The following is a 26403-nucleotide window of genomic DNA, read 5'->3' as shown; positions in this document are numbered from 1 at the left end:
ATGTTCCCATGTTTTTCGGGATGGCTGATGAGTATGCCTACAGGTAGACTGCGTAACAGCAACCACAGAATGCTACAAAGCTAGCCATGGTCATCCTCACTCCTACTTTTCTCCCACTTTGATTGCAATCCTATACATGCTTACCTGGGAATAAAGCCCATTGGACTTTGGTGGCCCTACTTCTGAGCAGAAATACAAAGGGTTCCACTTGTAAGCACACATTTTTTAAAAGGTTGCAAACTTCCCACTGTTAACTGCTTGCTAAGTTGTTTATCTGTATTTACCCAGTGTTCTGTTTTACTTGTTCCACACAGAAATCTTTGTGAGGACGCAATGTATGAAGGCTCCTGTAACCACCATATCTTAAAAATAATTCCTAAGTGACTCATTATGCTCTGCCTTCCAACAGGTGAGCTTTATTCCAGCACATATAATGGCCTTATTTAAAAAAGACTCACTAAACGGCTGCTGCTGCTCCTTATTGGTCCCTCTCTTTTCAGTGGCTGCTTTATCCTGCTTTGGTGTTTTTTGCTACATGGGCTTTTATTTTTTGCTACATGGGCTTTTAAAAATTCATAATTATTATGTTATATATGATGTTGGCCAGTTATTTTCTTAATTACCTTGAACACATAGTATAAAAAGTGAGATATAAATCTAGTAATGAAATAAACTATCCATATTCCATTAGGACTTGAGCCATAATGCCAGCTCTGAAATTGAATTTGATCACCCACTTGTAGTGATTCAGACATCCTGCACAGGAAGGTATGCAAATGATGTGAAAATAATCAGCACTGAGAATTCCAAGTCCCCTTTTTTTCAGTGTTCTGAAGAAAAATTGTCTGCAACTCACCCACTCTCCGCAGAGTTCAACAAATATAGAACACTCCTTGGGTAATTTGCCTTCCGTTCCTAAGAGAGGAAGCAGAATGGCTCTCATTTCAGACATGCAGATCTAAATATTTATACAGGAGGATTATTTCCCGATTAGGCCAGAAAAGAATTTGGCCTAATTTGTTGTATTGCTGCATTTATCAAGCAGTGTGTTCACAGTAGAGCATGACATTTTTGAGTTTTTCTGTCCTTGCAGATAAAATGCTGAATGTTTTGTAGAAAACACAACCGCTCCGTGAACAAACAGCCCCACCTTTCCAACCTGTAAAGATTAGAGGATCACTGAGAAAAGTGAACACTGAATAGTTAAAGAAAACTGAGCCAATATTCAACAGCTTCAAGTATCTGCAGAAATGTCTTGTCCAATATCAGCTGGCTAGTTAAGATAAGCAGGGGAGGGGGCTCTGCAGACAGCCCCCATATGAGCAGGGTGCTGGTGGAAGCCATATTTACATCAAGGGGACTTGTGAGAGATTAGAAACATGAGCTTTTCATGTTTTATAAAATTCAAGGACTATGCAGCATAGCATAATGCTACAGCATAAACCTGGAAGAATTTTACTGATGAGCCCCCTCTTAAATCCGAAGGGGCAAAATTGTTAATATATAATTCTTTCCCACTTTGCTTTTCCTGCCATTAATTTTCCTGCCATTAATTTCTTCTACTCCTTGCCCCAAACATTGATGAATACCCAATGTCAGTTTCCAATCTATAATTTGGAATGTGGCCTCTAACGGCCTTGGTCATTGCCATTCCAAACATTTTACTGGGTTAGTGGCAAAAAGCTGTTGAAGAAGAAACCCACGTAGACGGCATTCATATACAGTCTTACCCAGGAGTAAGTGCCATGAACTTATTTGGACATGTGTATGGTTAAAGTAGTCTTGTAGTCTTAGATAAAAGGTTTGATAAGCAAAATGCAGGCTGGAGATTACATGGCACAAAAAAACCAATAAACGGTCAAGCATTATCAGCAAGCGGGATTAGGGAGAAATGGAATTTGTCTTGCATTATGAGAGCACTTTAAAGCAAAAGTAAAACCTTCAGTAACAAAGCAGTGCAGTCTATATATTAACTTACATTGTCATTCAGATGGTGAAGATGAGTTGATATTGTGGGGCAGCTGTTTGCTGTATTATAGGGCTTAACCTTAAGAATAAAACCTATTCATACTGGGAAAAAGGCTTATCATATCACAAAGAGTACCATCTCTAAATCCTGAGGTAACTAGGAAAAAACAAGTATTTCCTCTTTTAAACTGGTGATAAACTTTCATTTACAGAGTGCTAGATAAATGAAAGAAATTTTCTATAAAAAATAGACATTTGAATCCAGGCACTCAGACTTTGGTAGGGTAGGGAAACAGGCCTTACAGTTTACACTAATCAAAAAGGTATTTAGAAAAAATAAAACTGCCTTTTTCTGCACATTGCCAAATGCTCGCACTTATTTCTGCAATTGTCTTGTAAAATTGAAGACTTAACATGCACAGAGATCTCCTGAGCACTTCTGAAAGGATGTCTGCTATTAGTCTGACAAGACCAGTACATGTGGTTAGGATATAGGGCTGGCAAGAGCATACAGTATTAGTACCCTAACCAGTTGTTGGTTAAAGTTATCCAGCATATGTATCTTTTAAACTTAGTTAAGTGGAAATAAGAAGATGATTGCACCTTGTCACAAAACTGAACATTTCTTATTGGAAGAATAATAATTTATTATTCGTACCCCACCTATCTGACTGGGTTGCCCCAGCCACTCTGGGTGACTTCCAACTTATATTAAAACACAATAAAACATTAAAATTGAAAAAGCTTCCCTGTACAGGGCTGCCCTGAGATGTCTTCTAAAGGTTATATAGTTACTCATCTCCTTAACATCTGATGGCAGGACGTTCCACAAGGAGGGCGCCACTACTGAGAACGCCCTCTGCCCGGTTCCCTGTAGCTTCACTTCTCGCATTGAGGGAACTGCCAGAAGGCCCTCAGTGTCTGTGCTGAACGATGGGGGTGGCGATTTCCTTCAGGTATACAGGGCCGAGGCCATTTAGGGCTTTAAAGGTCAGGACCAACACTTTGAATTGTGCTCAGAAATGTATTGGAAGGTTACCTATGCCATTTTGAGCTTGATTCAGACAACCTATAAGTATATATACTACAACTCCACAACATCTTCTCCACTGCCCAGTAAGCAAATCAGCAAGTGAAACCTGGTTAGCTTTGCCGCAGCCTGATGTGGCAAAATGGAGGTAGGCTTTTCAGTGGCGGCACCAGTGTTTTGGAATGCCCTTTCTATATAAATACAAGAGGCCCCATCACTATTGGCAGTCCACTAGCACCTGAAGACACAGCTGTTTAGGAAAGCATTCCCCTGATCTTAAATCTTATCTTGAACTGATCCTAATGTTTTAACTGGTTTTAACTGACTTCTTTTATTGTATCTTTTGATTAAGGTTGTTTTAATGTTCTGATAAAATTGTTATTTTGTATTTTAATTATGTATGGTTTTTGATAATTGTGGGGGGTATAAGGTGTGTGTATGTGTATAAAGGGTTCCTCATGCACTTCCACATTTTTAAAGTTAGCTACTGTTAACTTGTAAAAAGAGATTGCTCAGCTGAATAATTTTAAGGCAGCTGAAAACATATTTGAAAAGTAAGATTTCAGAAAAACAGTAAAAGTGGTATTATGGCTTCCTGTTTAGAAAGAAAAGCTATTATTCTCTTTGTTTGCTATCATTTTGCATTAAATTGGTGTCTGAATAGCTTTCATGCCTATAAAACATACTTCCTCTTCCATTAGACATCCTCTGTGTAGTACTGTTTTTGCTGGAAGTAATTACTGTTTCAGAGAAGTAATTATCAGCAGAAAACCTCAATCAAGACGAACTTCATTATTCTGTCAAGTTAGGGCTCCTTATTCAAGCCCTCTCACATCCTAGGGTATTAGTCTAATAAACCATAACAATATTTTAATTGCCTTAAAAATAAACTGTTGTACAGCATAAGCATGATACCTTCTTGGTCCAACTCTGGCGAGGAATCCTATGTAAATTATGTTTTTTCTCACACACACACACACACACACACACACACACACACTCTACCCAGTTGAATTGGTTTTATTACAATGGTTATCTAAACGTTCTATAGTTTTGTTCATTTAAAAATTACTGTGCTGCCTTTCATCAAAATACCAAGTTTGGATCACAAAAATGCAAATATGTTCATCATAAAATCAACACATTAAAAAACCCACAGCAAAATACAAAGTATCAGCCACTTCAAATGCCTGATTGCCACCTCATTTTTTTTTTTCTGTGAAGGGTGATGGTTTGTTTTTATTATATATTTTAATTATTGGACATCATCCTGGAATCCAGTTGGTTGAAGGGCAGTTTAGAATTTGTAACAAATAACTGAATACCTAATGATGGTTTCTCTTTGGAAACTACAGCTGGTAGAGATAAAGTAGCCACCAGGATGGTTTATGATTTGTGCTTTTCGGATCATATTACGCTGCTCTTTCATCAATTGCATGGGTTTCTGATTAACCTCCAGGCTCAAATCGAAGTGCTAGTTCTTAGCCATCAAGGCTTAAACAATTTAGGACCAGGATATCTAAAATATTGCCTCCTCCTGTGTAAGTATATCGATTTTGCTTTCTCATGGTTTCTCATTTTTCTGCTCTTTCAGCTTTCCACTTTCCACATGTTCATATCAGTTTGCCTTAAAAAAAAATCCTCGTGAATTTTTATCAGCATTTCAGTACAAACTTATCCTAATATGCAAATATTGGTTTGCAGTTTTGTCCAGTATAAACATTTTTGCAATGCAATTTCCTCTAATATAATCCAATATATGCATTTTTATGAGCACTTTAGACATACAGTGGCACCTCTGGTTACGAACCTAATTCGTTCTGGAGGTCCATTCTTAACATGAGGTGCACTTTCGCTAATGGGGCCTCCAGCTGCCACTGCGCAACTTATGCTCGCATCCTGGGGCATAGTTAGCAACCAGGAGCATCTACTTCCGGGTTAGCGGGTTACCTGAAGCATTTGTAAGGAGGACGGTACATCACCCAAGGTTCCACTGTAGTGTGTGTGTGTGTGTGTGCGTGCGTGAACGCGCAGGCATATAACTGACTTGGAAGAACAATAACTACATTTCAAATAAATGACAGACCATGCTGTGTAGACTGCATGTATTTGCAACTGTGCAGGAATAGGTTCTTCAAACGTCAATATATTGTTTCTTTTTCACTATGATTCAATTGAGAGGGCATGAATTCTCTATCAAATTATAGGGGGAATATGAATACCACCTGCTGGTGAAAATGCTACAGTGGTGCATTTATGTACTTGAAGGTCAGTGTATTGTATTTTGAAAAAAGCTAAAAGTTTTTGTGCAAATATGTGAATGAATTGGGCTATGCCTGTTTCACAATTCTGAGCATGGAAAATGCATAAGATGTTGCCAGTGGCAGAGGAATGGGGGTCGGTGGGGTTGGTCCGCCCCAGGTGTCATCCCTGGGGGGGGTGACATCACCGCGCCACCCCCTGGATGCTCCCTGCGGGCGGCTAGCCCCACCCCCAGGCGCACAGCATGTGTGCCGCTCCGAGTGCCAGAGCAGCTGGCTCCCCCTCTGGATGTTGCAGTTATAAGTTCTGTTCAATAGGATTTGCTCCCAGATGAGTGTACATAGGATCATAGCCTTAGTATGCCACTAAGCTGATTCATTTTGTATGCTTGAAGAACTGATGCCTGTACTGTTGAAATAAATGTTTGGCTGTGAAGATGAAGCCTTTGCAATACAATCTAGGTGTTGCTGGATAGAAGGGTTTTGGTTTTTTGGGGCTTTTTTTAGCTGCAAGTCTTTTCTCAAGGGAAACCTACATTGTAAAGGTCTGTACTTTGGAACTTCCTGCCACCACGGGAGATTGGGAAGCACAAAACACATTTTTCAAAGTGAACAGAAGAATGTGCTAAGAGGAATCAGTAATATATTTTAAAGTACCAGTACCTAGGGAATAAAAAGGCTTTCAGACACTTTTTAAATTTGAAAAGGAAAGAACAAATACAAATACCTAAAAAGAACAGATTCCACAACTTGGGATATACCACAGGACAATGGCACAAAGGACCACCATTCTAGATAAAATGGATCTGAAAACAGCCAATGGTGTATGAACCCAGAGAGTTTTTAGGTGCACAGGAATCCATTCACAATTTATCTTTCATATTGATTATGCTAGCATTGTTTAGCGAGTGAGCAAAATTTTATTTTCAAAATACTGTAAGATATCATTTTGAAATTGAATGAAGAAAATCTTCATTCAATTCAAAGCCATGGTTTGACTTAGTGTTGCATCTGAACCCAGGCTTGTGATTTGTCTTGCTCCAAACCACAAGCTGTAAATAAGTTTTGTTCTGGGCTTACTGCTTTTAGTTTGGAGAAAGCAAACTATGAGCCCAGGTTTGAACACTGAGCCAAACTATAACTTAGCTTCTGGTAGCATGCCTGTTAAAAGGGGGGTGGGGCAGAATGACCCTTCATTTGCACACCAGCATGCTTCCTCATTCATGCTTAGCAATGGTATAGTACAGTTCTTTGTGTAAATGAGGCCACACACACACAACTTCCCTCTTACTCAAGTAACAGATCAATTGTCAATAACTTAAGGAAAATGCAGAAGACCTGGAAATTTTCTAAAATGTTTCTGAGGACATCTCACATCAACTTAATCCACCGATAATTGTGAAGGAAGTTCCTGGTTCAAGGCTGCCCCCTGAAGGTGGAGCTTAGAAGGAGACTGAGAAACAGCTCAGTGTGTGTACCATATTTAATCAAGCGTTATTTGTCTTGATAAGTTGTAAAATATCTTGATTAAAGGCCCTTAATGACATATTAATTGCTGTGTCATGTAGCTATTAGTAATATATATATGTATATACACACACACCCTGTATGAATGTTTCAGTTCTAATCGTATAGCATCATTGTTTCATATGAACAGTAACCTGTAATGTAAATTTAGCACCAAATCCTTATTCTTTGACTGCTAAAGTGGTTACAAAGCAGACTCAATTGCACCAGACTGTTGAGTCATTCATACATGACAAGTGCTCTAAGATGTTTATGGGGAAATGAATACAGTATTAGCACAGGATGAGGGACAGTGTTCTTTAATCATTCAGAAAACTTGATGAAATGTAGATATTTACAATTAATGAGGTATCACATATGCTGATCACTTTAATTATATGCTCAACAGTCTCTATCAGCCATCATTCAATATACACAGAAAGGATAAGCCGTCAGCAATAAACTGACATGGTATTGTTAGTTTAAATATTGTAAATCTAAATTTATGGGAGCAACAATGTCTTTAATATTCTCTTAATGTTTTATGGTAGCATTTCCCAAACTGACCACCTCCAGGTGTTTTGACCTGCAACTTCCATCATCCTCAGCCAGCATGACCAATGGTCAGGGATGATAGGCGCTATAATATTAACAACATCTGGAAGGCCACAGTTTGGGGACAGCTGTTTATAGTTTTCAGCCTGCATATTTTTTCCAGCTGTGATCATTTATAATTATTTTGATAGAATAAAGCTTTCGGAGTGGTGATAATAAGAGCATGGATGGTCATAGTAGCAGTGGCGTAGCGTGGGTTGTCAGCACCCGGGGCAAGGCAAGTAATTTGCGCCCCCTAACCCGTGGATTTGCGCCCCCTAACCTGTGGATTTGCGCCCCTAACCCGTGAATTTGCCCTAACCCCAGATGTTGCGCCCGGTGCGGCTGGCCCCCCCTGCACCCCCCACGCTACGCCACTGCATAGTAGTGACTTGCAGGTTCCAATCTATAGAATTTTTATTTCATTTGTGGTGTTGTTATGCAATTCGAGGTCATGCACAGGATAAAATAAAAACATGGACACCCATGGCATTTGTAGTTATTTTATAAATTTCTACTCTTTCTCCCAAAGTTGGTTTGAGACGAATGCTTTCAGGGCTTATTTACACATGCATAGGCATCACTTGATTGCTCAGCAGTGGATAATTGCACCTCAATGCCCCCCAAACCCACTCCCCAAAATAAAGACAAGATGACACAGTAATTAAGGTTAATGTTAATGGGCGTAATTTAGGCCACAACTTTATTGATTACAGAATGTGAGCAGTATTGGCTTAGGCATTTCCAAACAAACTATATCTGACTTCCGGCCCGCTTTGCTGGAAGTCTGCTAAGGGTAAACCCCAAAGGGGGAGCCCTGCCTACGTGAACCGACTCAAGCATCCCCTGGGTTCCCTGGGGTCGTGGTATGGCCCTAGCCCCTCTGTGGGCTTCGGACAAGATCCAGACCCCCGGATTCCTTTAACGGAATACCCTAGAGCACGGAGGGGCAGGTGATGGCCACACCTCCCTCCCCCCCACACCTCTATTCCAATGCCTAACCGCCAAACCTTACAAAGTTATGATGATTGCTGAGAGGTAGGTGAAAACCAAGTGGCCAAATGCCAATCTGCCAAATGGAAAAAATTCCTACCTGGCCCCCATTTCAAAACGGGCGACCAAACGAAGTTCAAAGCAAGGCCAATAGCGAAACCTGAAAAAGGGAGTGGGAGGGCGGGAGAACCACGGCGCGAGGCAAAAGGGAACGAAATGGCGTCGCACCGCGGTTTAAATCATCCCGGCCATGCCCTCAAGCCTCCTTATTGGGTGCTCGGTGCTGTGACGTGACTGGGACACCTCGCCGTGACACAGGACATTGTCCCGCCCACGCCAAGGTGGGAGGAAGTGTGCCCGGGAGGCCAGTGCACCACACGCCCCCACTGTGAGGCGGAAGCGACTTCTAGGATGAACATGTGAATAGTTCAGTCTTGTGATTAAGGTCTCAACATTTGTGTTCAATCTGTGCTGGTTCATTTGTAGTATTTTTATTCTCAAATCAGCACAGATTTAGTGGACAAGCATTTTTAGTCATAATATCATTCCCCAACTGCATGGTGTCTTTCTGCAGAGGGGACAATAAGGCTGACGTTCCCAAGACTACTTGCAACTGTGATACAACATTAATCTAAATAACCAGAATAAGCAACCATTCTTTATTGTTGTTATGTTTTGGTTTAATTATTGGGTTATTGTTTTGTTGTTTTGGTTTAATTATTTACTTGTGTTTTGTCTTGTATTTTATTCTGTGAACAGTTCTGGGATTTCTTGATGAAGGGGAGTATATAAATAATGACCAGTTGGACATTGGCTGTGACTCTGTATTCTAAAAATACCACAAAGCATAAAATTAAAACTATTTTCCAGGAGTTCCCATTAATGTTATTCGACGTCATGCTAGATTAAATAAATGATAGATTGAATGAAAAATCGCCTCCCATAATTTGAGCATACGGACTAAAACTTGATCTATGATGTATGTTATGGTTTTTTTGGAAGAGAACACCAGGACATTCACTTCATGTTCCCAAATGCTAAAACTGTCTATCCACCTGCTCCTGGCAATCCTGAAGAAGATAAACAGCTTGTTAGGGTAATGAAATCCATAAATGTTTTCTTACAGGAAATTAGTTTTAGAGGCACATGTAATCAGTGTGAGCCATGCTATTTCCTTTCAAGTTGGAATGTTGAGAATTGGCTTAGCATGATTCATACAGAGTAATAGATGATGCATGCTTGGTGGTTTTATGGATGGGGAAAGTGGCTTACACTAGAAGGGTTTGCTGACCTCTGCCTTGCTGAATCACTGTGGCATACTGGGATGGAGAGTGGAAGGGGTGGTCAGTGTGGTCAGTGTGGTGCAAACAAGCCTGCGGAGCCAATCTGGTGCTCCTGCTGGCACATTTACATTGCACTGACTTCACCATTGCTGTGCCCCTCCCTCATCCATCCCACTGCTGCACCAGCCCAACCAGATACAGTGGTACCTCAGGTTACATACGCTTCAGGTTACATACGCTTCAGGTTACAGACTCCGCTAACCCAGAAATAGTACCTTGGGTTAAGAACTTTGCTTCAGGATGAGAACAGAAATCGTGCTCCGGTGGCGTGGCAGCAGCAGGCGGCCCCATTAGCTAAAGTGGTGCTTCAGGTGAAGAACAGTTTCAGGTTAAGAACGGACCTCCGGAACAAATTAAGTACTTAACCCGAGGTACCACTATAGAAATAAAAAGATTGCTGCAGCCCCATCCCGCCGTCGACTGCTGCATATGACTCATTGGGCTCCTCATCCCAATTATGCCCCCATTCTTTCCAGCCACCATATCCTCCCTAAAGAGTATACCACAACCTAACTTAAAAGATTATCCATTGCATTGCCAATGCACCATTTTGTTGTATGGTTATTTTTGCCATGTATTTTTTTTTTTTTTTTTACCCCTAACTCTCTGGTCTTTTTCCCCAACCAACTTTTAAACTGAAAAAAGAATAATAAATCCTAATGCAGTTTGTTGATCAGTTCAACTTTACCTTTCAGCCATAATTGAAAGGAAGCTTTCAGCTCTAGGATGAAAGACGTGAATAACAAACCCATTCTGTAACATGAGGAATTCTTCCTTCCAGTAGCACCTTAAAGACCAACTAAGTTAGTTCTTGGTATGAGCTTTCGTGTGCATGCACACTTCTTCAGATACACTGAAACAGAAGTTGCCAGATCCTTCTATATAGTGAGAAGGTGGGGAGGGGTATTACTCAGAATGGTGGTGGGAATGGGTGATTGGCAGATAGCTGTGATGAGCCTGTTGACAACTCTTAACGACTGCAATAGGTCTTACAGGAAAAAGCAAGGGGTGAGAAGGTGAAAAATGGCTTTGTCATGTATAATGAGATAAGAATCCAATGTCTTTGTTCAGACCAGGTCTCTCCATGGTTTTAAGTTTGGTAATGAGTTGCAATTCAGCAGCTTCTCTTTCCAGTCTATTTCTGAAATTCCTTTGTAGTAAAACAGCTACTTTGAGATCTTGTATAGAATGTCCTGGGAGATTGAAGTGTTCTCCTACTGGTTTCTCTGTCTTGTGATTCTTGATGTCAGATTTATGTCCGTTTATTCTTTGGCGTAAGGTTTGGCCTGTTTGTCCAATATAGAGAGCTGAAGGACACTGTTGGCATTTGATGGCATACACAATGTTAGACGATGAGCAATTAAATAGTCCCGAGATGGTATGTGTGATGTTGTTGGGGCCAGTAATGGTGTTGTCCGGGTGTATGTGGCAGCAAAGTTGGCATCTGGGTTTATTGCAGGCTCTGGTGCCAGTGTCCGTGTTAAGTCTGGTTGTAGTATTATTGTGGGTTAGGAGTTGTTTAAGATTGGATGGCTGTCTGTAGGCAATGAAAGGTCTTCCTCCCAGAGCTTGAGAAAGAGAACTGTCATTGTCCAGGAGAGGTTGTAGATCTCTCTTGTAGAGGTTGTATGAGGAATTCTTGTTACTTCCCCTGCGATTCACCCCAGGAAGAGACTGGAGAGGACTTTGGGCTCTAGCTGCTCATTCACTTCCTCTCCCAGTCTCTGCTCCTCTCACCAAAAAGTGGTGACCCATGACTTCCTCTCCCAGTCTCCTTGCTCCTCTCACCAAAAAGTGCACTGGATAATTTTATAACACTTTGAATATGGCATCTCACTTTACTTGAGGAGATTAACCAATTGTTAACTCTGTATGACAGCTCCAAAAGGCTACAGAGAGAAATATCCGTGTTCACAGAAAGAAGGTACATTATTAAAAGTTTGTATACTTCCTGGCTGAGGAATCAACATGCTGTTTCATTTTCTCGTTGAAATCACTCGTAGTGGCAACCAGCATGCTGAACTATGGCTCTACCGACAGCTATCCATGAAATGAAGTTTAAATAAAGTTACCATATCAGTATTGCTCCACTGGACCCTCTTGGTTTTGCACAAATAAAGTAAACCCATTAAAGGTAGTTGACATGACTAACTTATATCCATTAATATCAATGGGTCTACTCTGAGCAAAGCATATTTGGCTGCACCCAACTGTCACTAAGCCCTTTTCTTCCATTGATGTGTGACAAACCAGAGACATGTCAGTTGCTGTTACATGGGTAAAATTTATTTTAATGGCAGAAGAGGGTTAGAATGGGTTTTATTAATTAATTTTCTTCTGAGTTGCATATTGAATGGCTTTTATATGAATTGTGAAGCACTTTCAGACAAAAGTTGTGTGTGCGTATTGTGGCAAAGGGATGATGTGAAAGAATAATTATTGTCGGTGTAAAAATAGTAGCCTAATAATTACGTGAACCATAATACTCTGTTGTTGACTTTAAGGATATTCAAATGGGTGTAAGTAAATTATAGTATTAAAGGATGCAAGTTTGTGCTGTGAGTCATGCTGACCAACAGAGTTTAAATTCAGTTGGCTAGCAGAATAAGTAATTGCCTGACTATGGTTTAAAGAGCTATTCTGGTCATATTAATTATAGAGAAGAAAAACTGAATATGTGTGTTTTTAAGGTAAAGAGGTGTGTGGGTGTAGAGAAATATGACTGCGGGAATACAGCAGGAAGGAGACAGAATGTGATTTTGCAGTACATTATTGTGGGATTTAATACGAAAATCTGAACGCTTTGGAAAAAAGAATTCTAAAATAGCATGTTATAATTCTGCAACCTTGTGCAGTAGTTGATTTGGGTATTTGTAACACTTTCTTAACTCATTGTGTATGGGAGGCAGATGAGTGGTATCTTTTTATAGCAGAGGAGAAGTTGATGGGGGAAACACTTCTGCAAAAAACCTTATTGCCATTTGCTCTGATACAGTGGTAAAATGTGGGTTTTCCCAGGGAAACAACAAAAACAAAACCTCTCAGGCATGGAGATTTAAAGCCCAGATCTGTGTCTAGAAATGCAGCACAAAAGGAAGACTATGTGAGCCCTATGTTGAGCAGAGGAATGAGGCTGCTTAGGACTTTCCCTTTCCACATTTGTCCCCTCAAAATCATCTTGCACTAGCTGAGGTTTCCCCCCCTCTCTGCAGAAGAAATGGTATGGAAGCCCCATGCAGGGTTTTGGGGGGGGGGGGGGAGGTTTTAGTAGGAACAGTTTAAAGGCGCACTATCCCACTGCTCTTGCACTCCCATTCACAACTTTCAGTGTTGCTTTTCAGCAGCAAGAGGGAATGTCAGGTATCTGCATGACTAGTTTATCTCTAAATTTATGGGATCAGTCTTTTCTGAGATTGGAAACTTTCAGTTTCCATCTGAAAACATGAGTAACTTATGCAGGCTAATTAACACAAAAATAAATGGGTCAGTTATGCTGATGGTATATCTCTGGTAATGCACATGCTTTTGACCTGATTTATACTACAGTGGACGCTCAGGTTGCGAACGTGATCCGTATGGGAGGCACGTTCGCAACCCACAGCATTCACAACCCACAGCGCCACGTCTGTGCACGCATGGGTCGTGATTCAGTGCTTCTGCACATGCGCAAAGTGCGATTTAGTTATTCTGTGCATGCGCGAGCACTGAAACCCGGAAGTACCCCATTCCGGTACTTCTGGGTTCGGCGCGGTGCACAACCCAAAATCACGCAACCTGAAGCGTCTGTAACCCAAGGTATAACTGTATTGGTTAACTACAGAAGTTCAGTTTCACTGCTACTTGTATTCAAGGATCGTGATGCATTAATATTTTCTCTAGGTGATTATTGCTATGCATTGGTCCTTAACTGTTATCAGTAGAGAAAGGAAGAGATGATATACAGGTGCCTTTTCAGGAATTAAAAGTAAGTGATTAGAACAACAGGTAAACAATAGTACATCAGTTGTAGCCCTTTGGGCTCCAGAATGCTAGCAAAACAATACAAAATAAATAACATACCTTGATAGCACAAGTGTTGTAAAAACTCATGTTTGGACAACAATACACTTGCTCTTCTTCTGTATCGTTCCGTAGCACATTTGAATTGATTTTTAACTTGATCCTATTAAACACCTTTCTTTAGCTGCTTACAGCAGAAGTTTTAGAATCAGCACCTGCAGAATGCTTGTCTTCTCCAGAGCTCTCGCAATAAAAGAAGCCATCCTCCTTTTGGAATATGGTTCACCTTGCATTCAGATTTCACTTATGCTTCCCACGCTATTGGTGCTTAAATCTTCCTAGGCAGGTGCAATTTGTTTGGGCCTTTTTTGTGTGGTGACAATTTGCTTTCCTCCAATCAAGAAAGAAGAACTACCCTGGATTTAAGCCTAAGGACAATTACCTTATGCAACACTATCAACATTTAACTCCCCGCCCCCTTTCCCAGGTCAAATGAAGTTGCTGTATGTGGAAGTACTGCCGTCAAAATTCCTCACTGTTGAAGTGCCATTTAAGGCTGAATGAGACAAGTTGGAAAGATGGCTGGTTTCGACATTGTTTATAGGCTAGCAGCATTAATTGTTACATTTTGTTGCATTTCAGAACAGCCAAGAATCAAACATCACAAGTGACATTCTGCACTGAGAACTGCACACCATTTTCATCTCCTAAACACGCAACAAGTGAAAATGGAAAACTGACTACTGGAGGTATGGTTTCTTTTATTTCTTTCGCTGCATACGTTTGTTCAGAAATTTGACTGAAGATGTCTAGTGAACATGCTCTCATCAAGGCCAGGAGGACTCTAGCCCCAGATTCATTCAGCACCTGGCTAAGACATGCCTTGCATCTTATGAACATGGAGTGATTGATGATCACATTCCACAACCACCTGGTCTGGTTTCATGATGTTGTTTTTAGTTGCTGCAGGCACATTTATAATGTAATCATGCCTAGTCTAAAGGTTACATTTATTGGCATTTGATAATTTCTCATTATTATTCATTGTGGATCATCCCTAGATGTGATCAATGTTTGATGTTTCTTATTCTTTGAGGCTGTTTGTGGTTTTGTGATGTTAACACATTGCTGCGGCTTATGGCATTGCACTGGCCTGGCATTCATTGCACCAAATCTAAAGCATCTATTTTCCTGCACAGCAGCATGTAAGCTCATAAAACGTAATTCTTTGGATTTGCTTTTAATGCACCTATACAAATTATGTCCCTGAAGAGGCAACAGCATTTAATTTTATATGCATTATAGGCTCCCTTCAGCCAATAAAAACATCCGCATTAGATCTGTGTGGTGTTTTATTTCACCTTGGGGATTTCCTTTGGTAGACAATGAGCTGCGTTTATCAAAGGCACCGTTTGACAGTCTCGGGAGCATTCTTAATGCTAATTATTTTACCTTGCTGCCTAACAAGGTCCAATAGATTTTCTTAATTGACGGCAAAGGTATCCTTATATCAGAAGGACTGATGGTGCAGATTATGAGTAGTGTTGTTTTAAATGCAGAAATAAAAACTTAAGCCTCCAGTAATGAATAATTTAGGTTAGTGTTGGACATAGCGTGAACCTTTCAGTTCTAAAAGCTGGAGAAAATGTAGCTTGTCAGAGGGATGGCAGCAAAACCCTCCTCCCTGTGGTGCTTGATCTCTTCTTGCTTATAATGTTGGAGGTTATTCCATAATCAGGCTGGCCATCATATTGTCAGCCTCCCTGTCATTTCCAGTGTCTACTGAGTATGCGTATTCTTGTGCCTACCGAGTATGCACATGTGTGGGTTGATCTCCACATGGTAAGTAATTCTAAATGTCACAGGCCAGATAAGAATCAGTTGCCATGGGGAGACCATTCTCAGCAGCAGCTGCACATGGCAACTGAAAAGTGTGTTCCAGCCTTTGAAAAATATTCATGATCAGGAATCTTGCACAGTACATATTAGGAATGTGCAGCAACTACCTTATTCCTCTTGTATCTGTAGTGTGTGGAAGCAGCTGATCAGTTGCAGTTTCTCTCTGTGTCATTTTGATTCTATTTGTTATTTGGTTCCAGATCTGATCTCTTAAATCTGAAGCTCTATTTTGTCCCCGCTATTTAAAAATGGCAACACATTTCCACAAGGGTGGATGTCTCCATTAGAAGTATAAGGATGCCAAATTTCAGGCAGATCCATCTCCAGGGTTTTTTAAAATTGTTTTTCTTTAAAGAAAAAGTCTCTATTTTTTATTTTCTGCCAGATTTAGATATAAACTGAAACTTGCCAAATCTCAGAATGATAAGGTTAAAACAGATAAGTATCCAGTCTTCTTCAGTACCATCATAAAACACGCATATATACCTGAGGTGCTATGAACAGTCCACATAATGATGCTTTTGATGGCATAGCATGACCAAACAAGTTCTTGGGTTATTCTTAGGCAATTCACTACAGGCAGTTTTGTCAAATTCTTGAAAAATCTATTTAAACTAAGTAAAGAGAGCAGGGTGTAATCTGTTGTTGTTGTTTAGTCGTTTAGTCATGTCCGACTCTTCGTGACCCCATGGACCAGAACACGCCAGGCACTCCTGTCTTCCACTGCCTCCCACAGTTTGGTCAGACTCATGTTTGTAGCTTTGAGAACACTGTCCAACCATCTCGTCCTCTGTCGTCCCCTTCTCCTTGTGTAATCTACACACACGTTAAAAAGGTTGTGAATATGCTTTTTTTAAAAAAAAAATCACTATGAAAAATGCATTGAATTTGCTACAGCCCACAGTCCCCATCTAACGTCACAATTGTATACTGCACTTTACAATACATTCAAAACGTTTTATTTGCAGCTGTATAGCTGAGTCGCAGGATTTTTTCCTAGATAAGGGAGTTGGTTTTGCTATCAATAAATAGGTTTGCTTTCACTTTGTTGCTTGTATATTGACTGAAAACAAGATGCAATGGATATGTTTAGCTCTGTACGAGGGAGAATGGTTACTGGGAAATGGTTTCAAACGTATATGTGAGGCTGGTTGCGTTTTCTTTTTGTCTGCTACTGTGGATGTGTGGTTTTACTGGTTTTATGATGAAAATTAATGGGGGGAGTATTGTTTTATAGTTTGAAATAATGCTTTTGTTTTCTGACTTCTTAGCCACTATGAGTTCGTCAGAAAGGAGGCAAGATATAAGTTTTTAAAATAAGTAAATTCAAACTTGCATAGTTAAGTATAAATCAGGAATACATTTAATAAAATTATTATGGAAGCAGATTTTGAAACACAAATTCTGTGTTGCAAAATGAAATTGGATATACAGTATTTTGAGATGAATTTTCTTACCACTGATAGGTTGATTTAGCTGTGGACTATTTGATAAGAAAGGAAGAACAGGATAAATAATGGCATAACCCTGACCTCACTGTTCTGACACATCTTGGATTCAGGGTTTGCTTTCAGAAGCCATCTTGGAGTTACCTCAATTACAAAAGGAGAAAGGTGGGTTTTTTCGTTTATAAGAGTTTAGCTTCAATCCATCACCCATGCAGTGCTCAAGCTCTTTGTGGGTGGCTACTGCTGGTGATCTCATACACATTCCTGGTCCGTATATATCATGGGTAGGCAAACTAAGGCCTAGGGGCTCGATCCAGCCCAATCGCCTTCTAAATCTGGCCCGTGGATGGTCCAGGAATCAGCATGCTTTTACATGAGTAGAATGTGTGCTTTTATTTAAAATGCATCTCTGGGTTATTTGTAGGGCCTGCCTGATGTTTTTACATGAGTAGAATGTGTGCTTTTATTTAAAATGCATCTCTGGGTTATTTGTGGGGCCTGCCTGATGTTTTTACATGAGTAGAATGTGTGCTTTTATTTAAAATGCATCTCTGGGTTATTTGTGGGGCCTGTCTGATGTTTTTACATGAGTAGAATGTGTGCTTTTATTTAAAATGCATCTCTGGGTTATTTGTGGGGCATAGGAATTCATTCATATATTTTTTTTTCATAATATAGTCCAACCCCCCACAAGGTCTGAGGGACAGTGGACTGGCCCCCTGCTGAAAAAGTTTGCTGACCCCTGATATATATATGGATGTCTTCAGAGCCCCTGTGATTCTGACTCCAGCAGTATTCAAGTCTTGTGGGTTTTCCTTGAAGAAGCTTCTCTGATAACTGAGACCTGCTCTTCACTCACTACCAGACTGTATGTTTTAGAAGGCATTCTGTACAGAAGATGTCCCTTCACCATTGCACTTAGGAGACAATGACAATGGGTGCTTATAGAGTATTCAGACACATGCTGGAAGCACCCATTGTCAACTTTCTCACTTCAGATGGATTCAGAAGGAAGCTGTTTGTATTTTGGATTAACTGCAAACTGTGCTAAAGGCAGTCATGGTGAAGATTATTGGGCCAACATAGTATTTTGTAGACAGCTTCTTTCTGGCCATACCGAGACATGCTTCCTTCTCTGGAATTGGTGCGTTCACTCTATAATATTTCTAGTTGCCACTGAACAGGCAGGAAATGGTATCCCATTCAACAAGCGGCCATTGGTTCTGGATTAATTGGACTCAGCTGTTGGTGTTTTGTTCACTCTGTTTTCCAGTTCATATTGGCCTTCATGCCACCTGGCAAAGAAATACACAGTAAAGTGGCTGTCCTTGCTTCAGGCACATGTAGTATAGGTAACCACCAGCAAGAATGATGGGGACATGAATGGCTTTCCTACTGCCTAAGCTTCACGTGCAAAGTCATACTGCTATAGCTATACTATGCACATGCACTCTGGGTCCTTAGAGAACAGCAGCTACTAGATTGTATTGAACTGTAAATTTCAAGGAAGGGTCAAATCAGTCATAGACTATTTTGAGAAAGGCGGGTAACTGCTTCTAGAAAATAGGAGACCCTTAATTTTGTCAGTCTTCTAGAAATTGCCTTAACTCTGAAGTCATGTTGATGTTTGTTGAGCTGCTATCATGAAAACTGCATTAGCTCTCTGGAGGCACACATCAGTCTAAATGTTTGTCATTGTATATAATGATTAAAGAGCTCTCTGAGGTCTGTAAGCTCAAATAAGTATATGATTTTATGTAAGTGTTAAAAGAGAAATCTGTGCCATTGTTCAAAAGCAGCTGCCAGACCTAAAGTTCACGCAAAAACCCTTTCAAGATCATGTAAAATTGCACTGATGTGGCAGCTGCTAATTTGGTTCTCTGTAAAGAATCTTTCCCATCTGTTCACCGAAGATTTTGAAAGATTCCTTTTTCTTTGCATGTCATTGCTTTCCCCCCTTCCTTTGCTCATATTTCCTCTCAAATTATTTATATATCATAGTCAGGATTTTAAAAATGACTGCCCATTTTGTATCCTTGCATTGTTTATTTTATAGTTTGATTACAGAACTTTAATCATAGGCTGTAGTTCACAGTTACACATGTGCAACTGTTCCTCAGATTGTTTGGAATCCCTCACATGCTAGTCAATTAATGGACTTTGTAAGTGGTTGTTTGTGCTTGCTCATTTGTCCTCTGTGGCTTGTTCTTCTGTCACTTTACTCTCAGCTCTCTTTCATCTTTGGTAAGCATGGGTGCTTGTGCATTAGCCATATTCTGTGGTATTCAGAGGGAAAAAACCAGATTTTGAAAAGCTAAACAGCTCAATGAAAGATACAAAGCTTGGGGAAATAAAGAGGTGTTGGTAGACAGGTGAGCCTCTTTGAGGAGTGCATTCGAAAACTGGGGTGCCACCACCGAAAAGGCCCTCTTTCCACTCCCTTGTAGACTGTATTCTCAAATATGTGAAAAACATAAAGATACCCACTGTTGCCTTGGCCCACATCCTGAACTCCTCTGCAAGCAGGATTCACCATCCACTTTGGTAGAGGCAAATATTTTCCCCATCTCTCAGCATGTGCAGGATTGTTCCTTCTACTGTAATGAATGGGGAAGCTCTTCAGGGTTGAAGAGCTTTGCACGCCCATCAGAATATTCATGCCTGCAATAAGGCATTGGATAAAGTCAAATATCTTTAGTGAAATCCTTGCAGAGCCCAGTATTTTAAATTCATTATATAAATTAATTGTGACTTCTGATACCCTAGCTGCTCTGTTCTGGATATTTTGCAATTCTGATTGTACAAGGCATCTGCTCGACAAACAAGCTCCTTTCCTGAATTGCCGGGGCTCTGACATTGCTGCAGCGGCTATTTGTCATCCTAAAGAACCATACATCACCATCAGAAGGAAAATTATCCTGACGAGATTGCTGCAGTTTTCATTGTTACGGTGTAGCTGCTTTCCATGGGCCATCAATTCCAGCAAAGAGATGTAGCAGCATGTATTTGAAGCAAATTGTTACTGACACCTGCTTGTGTGTCTTATAAAAAGTTGGAGCCCGCAATCGACTGCTAAAAGGCCACTGGGTGTACGTAATTCTGAATGGAAGAAAATGAATGTGGTTAACTTGTTCCTATGAAAATTGGTTTTAATATGGCATATAGGGGTAAAGTATAGAGTCCAAACTCTACCTTCAAAACTTACATTTATGTAATTGTTGGGAGAGGGGCAGTAAGAGGATATAATAACTGGAAGGAGACTGTAGAAAACCACCTGCGTGGATTTAAAATTAGATGTATTCTTATATCACTTTCAGTGCAGCTTAATCTAGTAATTGGTACTCTTGTCTTCTGAAGCCCTATGAATGGGTATAATAGCCTTGTGCTGGCATCCATAGCCTTGTGCTGGAATTCAGAAGCAACCTTGCCCAGCACTGTCAGGCAGTATGGTGGTGGCAGCAGGCAGTTCCTGCCACATGTAACAGAGCCACTGGCACAGTAGGAAGACGATAAGAGTCATTCCAGGGCATCCTGCCTTTTGGGATGTGGACAACTCCTCTATTTCATCTTCCTTGTGAGCTTTTTGAGGAGGCTAGGGTGGTGGTGGTTCTGCTGCTAATCCCAGGTAAAGGCTGCAGCTAGAGTGCAACAAACCACTGTTTATGCCTGAAAGGTGTTTGTAATTGAAGTGCCAGAATATAGCTCGTTATTAGTGACCTTTTAGCCCTAGTACTAAATTAGACCCCTTAAGTCAAATTCTTCAAGACAGCCCAGCGATCCTTCCTTTTTTTTAGAGAGATGGCATAACAAATGGATCAGTTTAGTCCTGCAGCCACACTTACAGTGTCACTTTGTATGTAATACGTGATGGCACCAATTGATTAGATTTCTTAAATGATCATGAAAAGTGCTAACCTCTTACAAGGGCATTGGCTTCAAGGGTGTTCTGGAGGAGGGAGGAAGAAGGATTTTGACAGCCTACTGTTAGTACTAGTCTAGTTTAGCAGCCAACTAGGCACAACACTTTTGAAAGCTAACTAGGCTATTAATTTATGTTTTTTTAAAGGAGGACAGCAGTGTTTTCTGACAGCAGTGTTATCTTGACATTAAGCATAACCTTGTTTTATATATTATTTGCTATTGCTATACAGTATCTTTTGATAGAAAATATTCTTTGCAATTTCTATCTAATCAACATTCTTGGAGAATTCATAGCAATAATATTTTTCTATGCACTCATTTTTGACTAAGCAAAAAGTGACTTTAATATTACCTCGATTTTCTAAATGTTTTGTTTTCATTTCATGTGGAAGAGAGCACAAATGAAATGGCAAATTATTTCTTCTTTTTAAACTTTGCTCCTACTGTGCAAATAACAGTTTGACCAAATACCTGGTACGAGATGAAATTATCTGGTTTCCTATTATATTGAATTATCTAGTCAAACATTGAGACAACATTTGGATGGCAAAAGGTATTTCATTACCCCATCTTATTATTCTTCTCTTGTCTTCCAGCTGTTTTATCTCAGCTCCTTAGGATGAAGACAGATAGAGCATTTTAAATGTGCACACACTTGCTGCATTCTGAAGTGTTTGTTTTCAGGTTGTGAATGTGGGTTCAAGTAGCTTTCACCACACTTGAAACCATATGTCTTCACAGTTAAGATTCCAAAAGCTCTTTGTAATGGGGCTGTATTTTGTGATAATAAGTTTCTTCATAATTATTTCTGTATTATTCCTCATATTCTCCGTATTCTTCCTAAGATTTGTTGAACAGATTGAATTCTCTGTGTTGCATCATTATCAGCTGTTAATTGAATTTAACCTGGAACCTGAGGCAAGAAGAGCTTTCATAAGTGCAGTTCTATTTTTGCTGATGGAAGGGGTAAAGGAGAAAGAAACCGCTGCTACATTGATGGAATGGTTGCCATTTTCCATGCATGTTCAGTCTGGGAAGTGAGAAAACTAAACCAGAAATTTCAAAATGGTGTAAACATGACAGGCATACACCAGGCATCCCTGGGAACACTGTCAGTGTCTACTGTGCCAGTGTACATCCATGGCCAAGGAATCAACACACACAGTCAGGTTGGCAAGAGGTCATTCTATAACATACACAAATCAAACACAAGCATATCATAATATTTCCAAGCTGTGCCTATGGATCTGAGGGGTGGGGTGGGGACCTGATTAAATATGGTGAATTAATGGTGGTGAACAGGAGGTGGCCAGTGGCTTGTTGGGACAGCCCCATGGTTGTCACGGCAGCCATAAAGTCCCGAGACACCCCAGATCAGCCACCTTGGCATGGATGCTAAAGCCCCCCAGAACCAGCAGTCTGGGAGTCATCAAACACCGCTTACAAAATCAGCTCTGTCAGCTAAGGCAGGGAGACTGCTGGGCAGTGAGTCAAGTCAAGGTGCAGGACACCAGGGCAGCAAACATATCAGTAGTTTAACATATTGACTGGCTGTCATGGCCAGTAGTAAACACATATACAGCTTTTATTGTTCTTTGGTTTATCTGTTTACAGTGAAGACAAGAATCTCCTTCTAACAATCAATGACACCCTTTGATAGACTGCTACAATTTAATAGGGCACTTTTTTGCAGGCATGGTGCATTCTTTATGACAGTTGTTAAGATAAATGCCAACGAAACAAGTAGAATTGTTTTGTCAGCATTATTTAAATGTAGAGGATGCTGTAAGTGCCTCTTGGTAACAAAAATGCATTTTAATAAGCAGTTGATTCCAGACCTGACAAAACATGCACTCTTTGTTTATTGTAGGAGAGCAGTGGCAGAACACTAGTTTGAATAAGATTCTCATTTCCATTAGAAGTGTTCTTGCAGTTATGACCTTCTTTTAAATCTATCAAGAAGGTCTAGAGGGCAGACATATACCTTTTCTGGAAACTGATGTTCCGCTATGATTTAAACATTTTTTGCGCAACATGAGATATTGCACTTGCCTCCAAAAATATATATCTCCTCATTCATTTTGACTTATATACTGTGGATGGCATCCAATATTGTACAAAGAAAGGGCAGTGTGCAACAGATCTTTCCCTTCTCCTCCTTCCCCATGCAGGTCCCTGTTGCTTTAAAAGCCTCTGCAGAAGATCAGGAGGACCTAGCAAACATTGCATGTTGGGTCATATGGGGTTGTAGGGGGAGGGGGCAATGGCCTGAAACTGGATTGCCCTGGATGGTCCTCTGCCTGGTTTCAGGATATTCCACCCCACTACCTGTGGTCCTGAGTGACACAGTTCACAGGTCTTGTTAGGACCTCCCAACCTTCTGGAGATGCTTTTTGAGGACTGTTGGGGGAGGAGAAGGAGGGGGATTAATTGCACATGCTAGCCTTCCACTCACACAGTGTTGGATACATATATAATTTAGAAGAGAAGTTTGCTCTTATCAGCTCTTACCTTGAAAGTTCTTGCAGAACATCTGAGATAACGTGCATAATTAGCGATGCAAGTTCTGCAGTTTGCTAATACATTGAAAAGAATTCAATGGCAGACAATAGCTAAAAGACTCAAGACTGAAAACATAAAGTCTGAAAGCATAAAGTCTGTTAGTGGAAAAGCCCTTAAACAATTATGGACTTTGGTCCTTAACCCTGGCATTTATCCGATCTTAGAATAACTTTCTAAACAGTAGCAAGGACATGAAGGATTCTGCTGATGAGAGAACTTTTGCCAAAACCATTTTCTTTCAAAAACATGGTCGGGCTAGACTCAAACCAGAGCCTATAATGTTCTATTATTATACCTCAGACGGTAGCTAAGATTATTTGACTTTTCTTTCATACTTTGAGTTCCTGAACTGAAATAGGATCAGAAAAGGTAGGAAATTTAGTTATTGTTTTTAAATTTTGCTTTTCAGATCTGTTGGGGTAGAACAAAAACATCAGTAGTGTTTCCTGTTGAATTCCAAAGATTCCAATAAATGAATGCTTTTATGCAAAAGCATAAAAGAAGGTAAAATAAATAAAGATAATAAAAAATGATTTTTCATTTCTGTTTGAGATGGTTAAATCTTTGATGCTGTGTTTGCTCTATTGGTAGCTTCCGGAAGATGATCTTGACATTGGAATTTTCATCCAAACAAGACAGTATGTCACAATCACTTGCAGTAGCATTTTCCCCCAGGCAGTTTTTCTTTGCCTCAGGGTAGAGATTTGTAGTGTCCAGCTGGAACTTGACTGTGAGAAAGTTGTCAGTTAACATCTATTGGTAGTTATTTTTAACAGTATACAATGACCTCCTATGCTTTAGTAGGTTCCACCAGGAGCTAGCTTTTTCAACCTGGTATTCTCTTAATTATTTGGAAGGCAAGTCTCATCAGCCCAGTCAGCAGTGGTAGTCCAAAATGTATGGATCAGATCTCAGCTATCCAACCATTCTTAAATCTGTGCTAAGACTTCATTGAAAGGTATGGTACAAAGTAATTAGGGACGTGCTCGGTGGTTTCTTTGCTGGTTTTGAAAAGAGTGCTTTCTTGCCAGAAATGTTGGAGCTAAAGCAATAATATTTTAGTTTAGTTTATAAACAAACAGGTATGATGTAGGCAGGTATGACTGATCTTGCATTCTGAATTTTATGTTGATGAAATAGGTGAATTAAGATTGTGCAATGAAAATAAATCATAAGGTTTACTATAGTCTACATATTTTAGATTTGCATCCAAATTATATTTTCTCTTAAGGGAACAATTGATTTGTGATTCAGACAGGGTTTTGTTTTTCGTTTTTTAAAAAACCAGCAACTTCAAAGTTGGACTAGAGTTTGTTTGTTGTTGTTTGTTTGTTGTTGTTTTTTTTAAAAAACCCTCTAAAAATAAAGTTGCTACTGCATGCATTTGGAGCTTTGGTCTTTCATGGAGGAGATGGAAACAGTGTTAGTTATCCATACCTCACATCATAATCCCATGCATGTTTACCCCAAAGCAAGTCCTGTTTTGTTCAATGGGGCTTATTCCTGGCATGTTTCTTAAGATCACAGCATTAGTCACTTCCTGACTAGATAGTACAATATTCTCTACACATTGCTATCTTTTAAAATATTCTGAAAACTTCCAAAGTGCAGTCACCAGATTATTAACTGGGGCGTGAAGAATGAAGCATAAAGCTCTAAACTCAATTCGTCTATGCTAGCTGCCTATTCATTTTTCATTTAAAAGTGCTAATGCTAACATTTGAACCTCAAGAATTTTCTCCTCACAGTAGCACTGGAGTAGACATGTCAGAACAAGAGACAGAGCCTGTTCACTGGTTGTGGCATGACTGTGGAGTATCTTACCATTGGAGGTCTGTTTTGGATGGCTTTTGAAAACATTTTTATTTTGAATGAGCTTTTAACATCTAATTGATTGGTTGTTGTAAGGCAGCATCTGGGGGCCTTACTTATTCATGGCCAACCCTTTGGGGGCCACAGGGTGTTGGTGTTCCTGAAGTGTAATGGTCAAAGTTTAAAAGTAGGTGTGGCCTGATTTTAATTAATTAATTAATTAATTAATTAATATTGTTCTTTAAAAAGAACACATGGGACAGCGGTCCTGAATGGATCAAGAACCACTTGGCATCACAGGGGATCTGCAGAAGTGGTCACTAAAGAAAATTACTATTATTAAAATATTTAAATGGTCATTAGGAGTTTTAGGGGATGGTGTAACAAATATGCTGGTGACACCCAGCTCTGTTTCTCCATAACATCAAAATTAGGTGAGTGTGTGCCAGTTCTGGAATGGAACCTGGATGCAATTGCGGGCTGGATGAGGGCCAATTAATTGAGTTTAAATTGAGTGTAAACACTGGCAAGATGAAAACATTGTAGGTGAGTGGTTCCTGTGTTCAGAAGATCAGCCAGTTTCTTGTTCTGAACTCTGTGTGAAGTTCACAGTTGGGGTGGGGGACATATTGACCCAGCTTTGCTGTTTGAGGCTCAGGTTACCTAAGTGCCTTTCAGGCTGCGACCATTCTTGAATCAGGATAGTTTGGCACGGGTAACCTAAAAAGAATAGACCATTGTAATGTGTTCTATGTAGGGTTACCCTTGAGGCTGGTTTGCAGCCTGATTCTTATCAGGCATTGATTACCAACAACATATAACATCAGTACTGATGGACCTGCACTGGCTGGCAATACCGTTCATAGTCCTACTTATAGTATAGTTGCACTCCACCCCAGCCTCCCAAGTGGTGTGAGATTCCAGAGGTTCCTAGTGCTTACCCAGGGTTTGTGTTTCCATTTGGAATGAGGCACAGAGGAGACTATGGTGATTTTAGGATATATGATTTATTTACACATGTATACAACCTGAGCCCATGAAGGAGGGGTTCGCAGCATTAACACCCT

General features: G+C 40.1%; 1 protein-coding gene across 7 annotated transcripts in view; it reads left to right on the top strand.

The window, feature by feature from the left end:
- DLGAP1 (DLG associated protein 1) overlaps positions 1–26403 on the top strand; it is a 288905-nt gene that overhangs the window by 86671 nt on the left and 175831 nt on the right. For 6 of the 7 annotated variants that reach the window (XM_028737276.2, XM_028737278.2, XM_028737273.2 and 3 more), the window contains one exon: positions 14337–14443. The gene's annotated coding sequence lies outside the window, so the exon portion shown is untranslated. Of the gene's footprint in view, positions 1–314; positions 410–14336; positions 14444–26403 lie in introns of all 7 variants that reach the window. The other variant, XM_028737275.2, reaches the window with a different exon arrangement.

This window comes from Podarcis muralis, chromosome 8, assembly GCF_964188315.1.
Source record: "Podarcis muralis chromosome 8, rPodMur119.hap1.1, whole genome shotgun sequence".
Classification (NCBI taxonomy): Eukaryota; Metazoa; Chordata; class Lepidosauria; order Squamata; family Lacertidae; genus Podarcis; species Podarcis muralis.
This window is presented reverse-complemented; position numbering and strand designations above follow the sequence as displayed.